The sequence below is a fragment of the Hordeum vulgare genome, chromosome 5H (assembly GCF_904849725.1).
Source record: "Hordeum vulgare subsp. vulgare chromosome 5H, MorexV3_pseudomolecules_assembly, whole genome shotgun sequence".
Taxonomy (NCBI): domain Eukaryota; kingdom Viridiplantae; phylum Streptophyta; class Magnoliopsida; order Poales; family Poaceae; genus Hordeum; species Hordeum vulgare.
The window spans coordinates 161619771-161629588 of NC_058522.1; positions in this window are offsets into that span (position 1 = coordinate 161619771).

A 9818-nucleotide genomic window follows, 5' to 3' on the forward strand; every position below is an offset into this window, starting at 1 on the left:
GTTTGTGTGCATGTGGGTATGGTGTGATGTGCTTGTGAGCATGAGCTCATGTGCCCTAGTGATGTATGTGTGTATGTGTGTATGTGTGGTTTGCATCTTTGTTATTTGCTAGGATGTGTAGGTGTTATACCTCACATCCAGTAGGTTTCCACTTTGCTTATTCTGCTAGTAGGTTTGTGTAGTTGATATATGTGAGTTGTGTGCTTGTGTGATGCAAGCACCCAAGTGCTTGTGTTGTTGTAGATGTGTTCATGCATGTGTGAGGGTGAGCTCACTAGCATGTGGAGTTGTGTATGTGTGTGTGCATGTGTGTGGTGACACCCACATGCCTAAGGCATGGTATTGCCTTAGTGAGCTCTTGTGTTTCAAGCATGTATGTGTGTGAAATAGTATTAGTTGATGTGAGTGAATGTATGTGTGTGTGTGGTGGTGTGCTAAGGCACATGAACATGAGGTCTACCCTTCATGTGCACCATTGGAGTGGTGAGTGTGTGCAAGTGCATGTGTAGGTGATGATCTAGTGTGAAACACATGTGATATGGCACTATTTGCATCTATGTGATTCCATGTAGTTTTTCATCTTAGCTTTGTGCCTATTTGTTCTATGCAAGTACCTAGGTATTATATATGTTTTTGGGGAAGAATCATCCCAGGAATCCATTGGTGGAATCAGATTTCCCTCTGGAACACTTTCTGGAAAAGTCATTTTTCTGTTTGATGCTTTGTTTAGAGCTTTGTTCCATGTGATGTGACGAGCCCAAGAGGATGATTCCTTGTTGTGCCAGTAGTGGGTGAACCCCTCTATAGCATGGTGGTTTTGTTTTATGCTTTGGAGTTTATATGTGCAAGTTGTGTCTTGTCAAAGTAGGCATGTGGCTGAAATTGTCAGTTTAGTTAAAATTTGTGATTTTCACTTAGTCTGAGAAACTGCTGATATTTTCTTCCCTTGTAGTTGTGCTTGCAAAAGTTCATGTGTTGGGAATCAGCCCTTGCAATCAACTAGAGAGTTGTAGCTTTTGTGTTTGTCTAGCTCTATGTCAATTTGCATTCCATTTCACTTCATGTAGATATTGTTTTGGGTGTTGTCAAAATGCTTCTGAGCATAAACAGCTGGTGAAAGTCTGAGAATTTCACTAAGTCCCTGAAAACTGATATTTTTGGCCAAGTTAGCAGCTATAGATCTTTCTGTGTGTAACTCCTTTGTATTATCTTTTTGCTCATGCTTGTAGAGCTGTTGAATAGCTTTTTCCACATGTCTTGTTTGGCACATTTGGGTGGCTGTAGGTGCTTTGCATGTTCCTCTCAAACTGCTACGATGCTGTTTAGGAAAGAATGCATAGTTTTGTAGTTTTGAAGCTTGTGAGTGCATAGTTGGTGGTGTGGTGAGTTTCTTTGCACCACCCCACCTATACTTGTTTGTTTGGTGATGTGGCAACCTGGGAATACCATAAGTATGTCATCGGAGAGTGCTTGTGGTAGATTTGATCCGTAGGACTCCATTTCTTGTTTCATAGTTTCCCATTGATCCGTAGCTCCGTTCTCAAAATTCTTTATATGTTTTTTCATCATTTTCGTGTGATGCATCTGTTCATGTCATCTTCATGCATGTCAAGATAGCTTTGGGTGAAGTTCTATCCAGAAGTTTGTAGTTTCTTCTCATGCATATGCAAGTGATTAGAATAGAGATGCATGATCATTCTCTTCTCATGCATCATGTGCATGTTGCATCATGTTGCGCTGTTGTTCATTGGATGCTATTTTTATGTTGGGTAGCACCGGGGTCGAAGAGCGAGTACGTGGATTCAGGATAGTACGTGCACGACGAACAAGAGTAGTTCCAAGCTGAAGACATCACAGGCAAGATGACCATGACCTTGATACCGCCTCTAGCTTTGTTGTGCCTAGATTCACGTTTCCTTCGTCATATGCTCGCTGCCTACCACTGAAATAATTGCCTCCTCATATTGCCATGAAACCCAAACACTTTCCCCTCCTAGCTAATATTGAATGGCTAAGTAGGCTTGCTCAGCTTCTAATGTTAGCGTTGCTAGATGCAGGTGCAATTGTCTCATGTGATAACATGATTTTTGATATCATTATGTTTAATTTTGTTATTTAATTAATGCACCTATATACTTGGTAAATGAAGGAAGGCCTAGCCTCTTGCCGGGTGTTTTGTTCCGTTATTGCCGCCTTAGTTTCCGGCTACCGGTGTTTGATTCCTTAACTGATCGCTCCTAACACGTTCGGGGTTGTTATAGGGACCCCCCTGATAAATCGTGTAGTGTTAAGACTTGTCCGGCAGGACCCAAGATTGGTTTTAATTTGCTAATCACCTAATAATAATCTGCATACGGAATAGCTACCCCGAGGATTTAATCAACACCCCGGGTCAGTGCTCCTCATGAGTGTTGGTCCAAAGTGGTCTGCCTGCAGGGCCACCACAAGGAAACTTGAGGTTTGGTTCTCCTAGCTAGTTCCATCCGTCGTGTCCTGAGACTGAGATACGCGGCTCTTATCGGGGTCGTCGACACGACGGGAGGTCCTGCTAGTCTTTCCTTACCTTAACGATATATCTTGCGTATAGGAATCCCGGTGAAGCTTTGGTTCTCCCCAGAGTTGAGGTTTTCCTCTAAGGAATCCGACGAGATCACGAGATTCGTGATAGAGGATTACTTTGCGGCCCATGACCGTTTGTGATGGACTAGTTGGAGCATCCTTGCAGGGTTTGATCTTTCGGAAAACCGTGCCCGCGGTTATGTGGCAACTTGGAATATTTGTTAACATCCGGTTATAGATAACTTGAACTAATTCTAATAGAACTGCCAACTGTGTGCGTAACCGTTACTGTCCCCTTCGAAGACCTCTCTTCGATCGGGAACACGGTGGGGTTATGTTTGACGTAGGTAGGTGTTCAGGATCACTTAGTGATCACCTAGTCTTCGACCGCTCGCATAGACCACCACATCAATAACTTGTTCTACATAAGTTAGCCACCATAAATGCTTAGGATGCTGCAACCTAAACACTGAATCTTCCTCACCTAATAACTTGACTAGTTTCGGTACCGAGGTCATAGATTGTTGAGTCCCTGTGGCTCACAGATTACTTCAACACCCCAACAGGTACAGGTACGCCCGACACAGGTGATCCAGATGGCATGCAGCTGGTGTGGCAGTACGATGAGGAGAACGACCGCTTGTACGTGAACTATCCAGAAGACTGAGGCGTGGTCGTGATCGTGGGCAAGCATGTGGGATAGCATGGCCTTTTCTCATGTTATGTAGTCCGTAGCGGAACTACCTTATCTGAATAAATGTGTGATGTAAACTCTGATATTATCTATGAGATGGCAAACGATTCCCTATTTGTCATTCTTTTATTATGTATGTGCTATGTTTATCTTGCTTGCGAAACGCTTAGATGCGCTTCTTTCCAATTTGGGGCCTCATTCCCTAAATCGGAAAGGACTGCATCTTAGTCGTTACAACGCTCGCGGCATTGCGTTCGGTAGGTGTCCATCCGGCAATGGTAATGTGGTGCGTCTTCTTGTGTGGCAACGATGGCGGCTGCGAGCGGAGTTGGGTTGCTGCTGGATTTTGGTAGTCAGTCTTTTTCGGCGTGTTCGAGGGGTTGCCTTGCCTCATTTTTCTTCCCGAAGTCGAATCTGCAGAGTAGGTGCCTCCGCGGTGACGATGACAGGAGACGGGTGGTCGGCTCCGGTACCAGCTCGACGCAGGTCCAGCGCTTTTCCCCTACAATGCTCGTGGATAGAGTCGAAGCTGCCTGATCATCGGCGCGTGTGGTGTACTGTTTGCCATTTGCTGGCGCAGGCCTCGGAGTTTGTCTCTTCGAAAGTGTGTATGCGCTTTTGTGTGGGTTGCCAGGTCACCATGTAGGCCTTGTTTTTGCGTGTGTGTTGTAAAGGTTTTTGCCCAGTTTTTCATTAATTAACTGGGCAATTCTCTTCAACCTTTTTAAATGAATCGGGCCTTAAGGAACAGCGTTTCAAAAAAATAGCAAGAAGTACTGGAATGTGCCTCCTAGTAGGGAATAACACTAATGGTCATTCACACCAAATGGATCTGCTGATACTGGTATGGTTTTACGTGATAATGAAGGCGTGATTATATTTTCTTCATGCACAGTTCTTTACTCTTGTTACGACGCGTTGGAAGCTGAGCTTGGTGCATGTATGAAGGGTCTTTTACATGCACTAATGAGAAGTAATTTACCAGTGTGGGCGGCGGTGGGGCGCTTTCTCCTTCTCACGAGGCGGGATCATCATGGGGCGATCTACCCTACCGGGGCGCGGCGACGCTGGGCTGTTATGATGGCGGGTGTGGAAGGCTGCACGAGGAGATATGTGTGCTAGTGATGGCTGCGGTGGCCGACGGCCTACCTGTCGGATCTGCACGGTGCGGGGGGTGGCACCTGGGCTAGGCGGATTCGGATGGTATCCCCTTGGGGCTGCTCGTCGGCTTGGTCCTGTCACGTGCCTTCGGCCTTGGATCGGCGCCGAGGCATCCCCGGGGTGCTCGTGATGTGCCGTTGGTGGTTGTGCATGGCCTGGCGTCAGGCACGGCTACTGACGGCGCTGGAGTCTGATGGCCCTTCTCGGCATGGAGGCAGGCCTAGGTGGTGGTGATCGTCTTCTTCGTCAGAGGTGGTCGGCCTGAGGCTGGGCGGTTGGATCTCTAGATCCGTCATGCAGCCCTGATTGCGAGTCAGGGAGACATAGTTACCGGTGAAAACCGAGCCGACGTGGGGCGATGGCGGCGTTCTGCACCGTTACCTTCATGAAGGCATCGCCGAGTAACTACTATCGATCCACTTGTGTTGCTCTAGGGGAAACCCTAGGATCTGGTCTTTCAGATCGAACGATGGCGGCACTGCGATGTCTTTTCTCTCTTGGGAGCATCGTTTGTGGAGCAACGCTGGAAGACAAAGGCAAAAGGTCGAGCGGTTTCGTCTTGCACGGAGCTTCGGTGGAGATGTCAAGTCATGCATAAGCTAAAACCACAAACGCTTTGGCTCTCAGAGCCACAGCGCTTTCATCAAGTCCAGATCCATTCATGACAACTTCATATACGTCAGAAACACCGCCCGCCAGCTACATCGAAGCAAAACCACGGTCCTCCTCATCAAGATTGACATCGCCAAGGCTTTCGACTCTGTTCGATGGCACTACATGCTGGACCTCATGCATCGCCTTGGGTTCCCACAAAGATGGTGCGCCCTGATGTCGACCATGTTCTCTACGGCTTCCTCCCGGGTTTTCCTCAACGGGGTCCCTGGAAAGGACTTCTTCCACGGGCGGGGCCCAGCAAGGGGACCGCATTTCACCCCTCTTGTTCGACATCGCCATCGACCCCCTTCAAAAAATCTTGGAAAGGGCCACAACCTCCGGTTTATTTCACGAGATGCCTCGAGGCTTGCAGGGTCCCCGAGTCTCCTTATATGCAGACGATGTTGTCATCTTTTTTACCCCCTCCGAGCATGACGTATCGGCCCTGGTCAATATCCTTCAAAACTTCGGGGAGGTGTCCAGTTTGGTGACAAATGTGGCAAAAAGCTCCATAGCTCCAATTCGTTGTTCCAGCATTAACCTTGCGTCGATACTGACAAACTTCCCTGCTGCTACTGTTCAGTTTCCTCTCAAGTATTTGGGCCTTCCGCTGTCACTTGGGAGGCTAAGGCGCGCGGATCTCCAACCCTTCATTGACAAGGCGGTTGCACATTTGAACCCTTGGAAGGGAAGATTTCTAAATAGGGTTGGCTGCACCGCCCTAGTGAAGTTGGTTCTTTCCTTGCTGCCCATTTTCCTGTTATCGGCCTTAAGAGTGGAACAGAGCATCCTAAAGGCCTTCGCCAAGATTAGTCGCGGTATGCTTTGGGCCAGCAAGGAAGTCGTTAGCGGGGGGAAATTCAAGGTCAACTGGCAGAAGGTCTGCCGCCCAAAAGTGCTGGGTGGCCTCGGGGTCCCAGACCTGGATAAGTTCTCTCATGCGCTCAGACTTCGTGGTTGTGGGATGAATGGAAGGCACCGAAAAAACCTTGGGTGGGTTCTGAAACCCCAAATGATTCCATCGACAAAGACCTTTTCAACGTCGCTACTCGGGTCACCATTGGCGACGGTTCTAAAGCTTCCTTTTGGTCCTCCTCTTGGTTGGACTGTACTCCTCCGAAGTCCCTCGCTCCCTTGATGTTCAAAGCCTCAAGAAGGAAGAACCGGACAGTGCGGGATGCTTTGGAGGGTCATAATTGGGTCGCTAACATTAATGTGGACTCTTTCACCGTCGAGCACTTGGACCAATACGTCCGTCTATGGGATCTCCTCTCGACCATTCAGCTATCCCCTCGCATTCCGGACTCCATTATCTGGACAATGTCGCCCAATGGTTGCTACTCAACCAGCTCCGCCTACAAGGCCCAGTTCTTGACCGCTTTGCCCTGCTCTTTCAGAAATCTGGTCTGGAAAACTTGGGCTCCCCTGAAATGTCGCTTTTTCGCCTGGCTCGTCGTTCAGAACCGCCTCTGGACCGCGGACCGTCTTGCCAAACGGGGATGGCCGCACCAGCCTTCTTGTCAGCTCTGCAGATGTGCCCCTGAGACGGCGTGACATATCCTTTCGAATGTCGTTTCTCCAGAAGGATGTGGTCTACTACAGCATTGTGGTTATCTTGTCCCGACCTTCTCCATTGCCTTGGGTCGGGAAGACAGAAAGTGTTAGACTACCGGCATGCCATTGCCAAGACTCCTTCCTCTTCTCCCAAAGGTGTGCGATCCGCCATCATGCTTATCGCTTGGGAGATTTGGAAGGAGAGAAATGAGTGTGTCTTCAATAATAAATCATATTTGCCTTCGGTCATCATGCACAAGATTAGGGAGGAAGGAGAAGACTAGATTCTTGTCGGAGCTAAAAACCTTGCAGAGCTTGTGGGCTGACCCTTTTCCTTTTTTTGGGGGGGGGGGGTCTTTTCCCCTTTCTTTTGATTTTCCTGTTGGCGTCAGCCAGTCCTATGTTTGCTCCGTCTATATCAATACTAGCAAAAGAGCCCGTGCTTGCAACGGGAGAATGCAAGGCCTGAGAATCGGACTCGAAGGCATAGATATTCTAATGGTGCACTATTATCGAACATGTCAAATATGTATCCTTAGGATCCTTGTGCGGGTCAGATAGCATTACGGATTTTTTTTCACGTTTAACTCACTTTTCTTCTTCTTACTCAACCCATTATCTTTGTCTCCCTTGCTTGGGTATCTAGGAACATCAAAAATACAGTATAGCTTAGAATTTATCGAGATGCATTGAATCCTTTAACAAAGGACCACATCACTATAATGAGAAAAACTCATGTTGTCAACCTTGTCATCTCATCTGCATTAACTGAAGTGTGAATCAAATCCTCTAGTTCACTTATAACCATAAAAGTAAAACAGAACTGTAACGGAGCAAAACTAAGACTCATTAACTGATGGAAGTTTACTCGGATTTTCTTTTTTGTGAAATCGTTGTTGGCCTAACAAAATATCAAACAATGGTAGCTAGCTTTCCCAAGAAAATATCAAAACCGCAATCTGCACCAATTACAGAGGAGAAAATTGGAAATTTTCCACTTTCAATATATGGCTTCTTAAAATTGTCATTTTCAAGATTGGCTTCGCACATTTGCCACTCAGCTCGTTGGCTCCTTGATTATCATGCCACTTTCCTCCTACTTTTGATTTTCATTTTCCTTTAACATTTATAAGCATTGGAAAAGACCAAACCAGCCCTGGTGCATATACACGTACTATCCAAATTTCAGTTGACACTTTGAAGCGGTGGACAGCGTACCGACCACCTAGAATACTGGGTGATCTCGTCAATGCAGACTGCTTCACCGATCTCCTTGACGCAGAGTGCCGCAGATCGTCTAAAGTCTAGACGTCGCATGCCGCGGATATTCTCAGCGTCCCGAGCAGGACGGCGGGCTGTGCAGCTATGGCGCGCGCGAAGACGGTGCGAGCAGCAAGCAGCCTAGTGGCGTCGGCGGGGGCTGCTTCAGTAGCCACTCTTATCGACATCCTCAAATAGTTGTCTCCTGTTCTCCAATTCAGTGCTAGCTGAACTTCGGAGGAGACCAGAACCTGTAGCCGCGGGCTGGCTCGAGTGCCCGTGGTGGGCCGCCTCAGCCGTGTAGTAGGCTCTCCTCACGAGCTCCTCGCGGAAGATGGTGTGCCGCGAATGCGCGCCAGCGAGCACGGCGGACGCGGCCATGGGAGCGGCGAGGCCAGCTTCCTCGCGCCCCGCCACGGCGGCGCGGGCCCGTCTCGCGGATGGCGGGCTTTGACAGGGGCACGGGAGGGCTCCCCTTGGTCGGAGGCGCGCGCGAAGGAGAGGGAGGGCAGGGTCCGGCACCGGGTCGCCTGCAGCTCGTAGGCGAAGGCCGGGGCGCCGCGGGGGAGGAGCTCGAGCGCGGCGTCGAGAGGCGGTGGTGGGGGCAGCACTTGACGGAGCAGGCGACCGCCGCCGGCATGGCTGCTGGTTGGCTTGGCGAGCTGGGGTTCGGGAAGGGGAGTTGGTGGAGATTGAAGAAAGAGGCCCCTGAACTGTGGGTTAGTTTGGATTAAATATAGGATGGTTTGTGTAAAATGTAAAAAAGATTCGTTTTTTGACTTAAATCCGGACTGCTGGTTGATTTCAGAAAACGTCAGGGGCTTTTTTATAAATGCCGTGGTGGGTTTTTCGACGGAAGCAATAGCCGCTTTATTATTAGGTATAGATAAGGCAAAAGCTCTTTTTTTGCCTCGTTTCAAAATATGTTAGCTATCTTTTCTCGTATGTAAGGTAGAACCATGATATGATTGGGGTCTGGCCCTCCTGATGTGATTGAGTTGAACATTGTTGATTGTAATCCTCCAGCTGTTGAGTAATACAAGTATTTTACTAGGAAAAAAAAGAGCAAAAAGCGGCTTTGATCGAGGCAAGAGCAAGAAGTACAAGCGGTTCACGGGCCGGAAGTGCGGAGGTTCTTCTACACTTGATTTTAAAATAAAAAAACTACTCAGGTATAGTATGTGTGAAACTTCTTTTCTTGTCGACCCTATGTCTTATGCGCATTATTTACTTGTGAGCAACACTATGATTCATGCTTGAAGATGTGATATTCTGATTTAGAGTTAGAATCATCCAACTAATCTATTACCTTTCTGGATAAAGATTAGGCTATGTAGGGCATTGCATAGGTATGCATAGCTAACTTTCTCCCATATAGCTCTCGTACATGTGCATATCTTTCTCTTCTTTGATGATTTTTCTCCTGTCCGCACCGCCCTAGCGAGTTTGTTTCTCCGGCCTTTACTTTAGCAGATAGCAGCAGAACGGTGGTGGCCGGGCGCAACAGCGTTACACGAGAATATTTATTCCCCATTGCAGACCATTAACCTAGAAATGCAAATCACAGGCAGTTACCGCGCAACAGCGTTACACGAGAATATTTATTCCCCATTGCAGACAATTAACCTAGAAATGCAAATCAGAGGCAGTTACCTACAAGCTGCTAAAACGTCATATATTATGGTACAAATGTACTCCCTCCGTTTCAAAATAAGTGTCTCAAGCTTTATACAACTTTGTACTAGAGTTAGTACAAAGTTAAGACACTTATTTTGAGACGGAGGAAGTAGTAATGTTTGGTGCAAAACCACAAACACAGGCGCCAGTTGGACCCTGTGTAATACGAACACTACAATTGGCAGACGGCAACACAATTGGCGGACGGCAACGCTAGATCAATCTCGTTAAACTAGGAAGCTAAAACTCTGGACAAAAT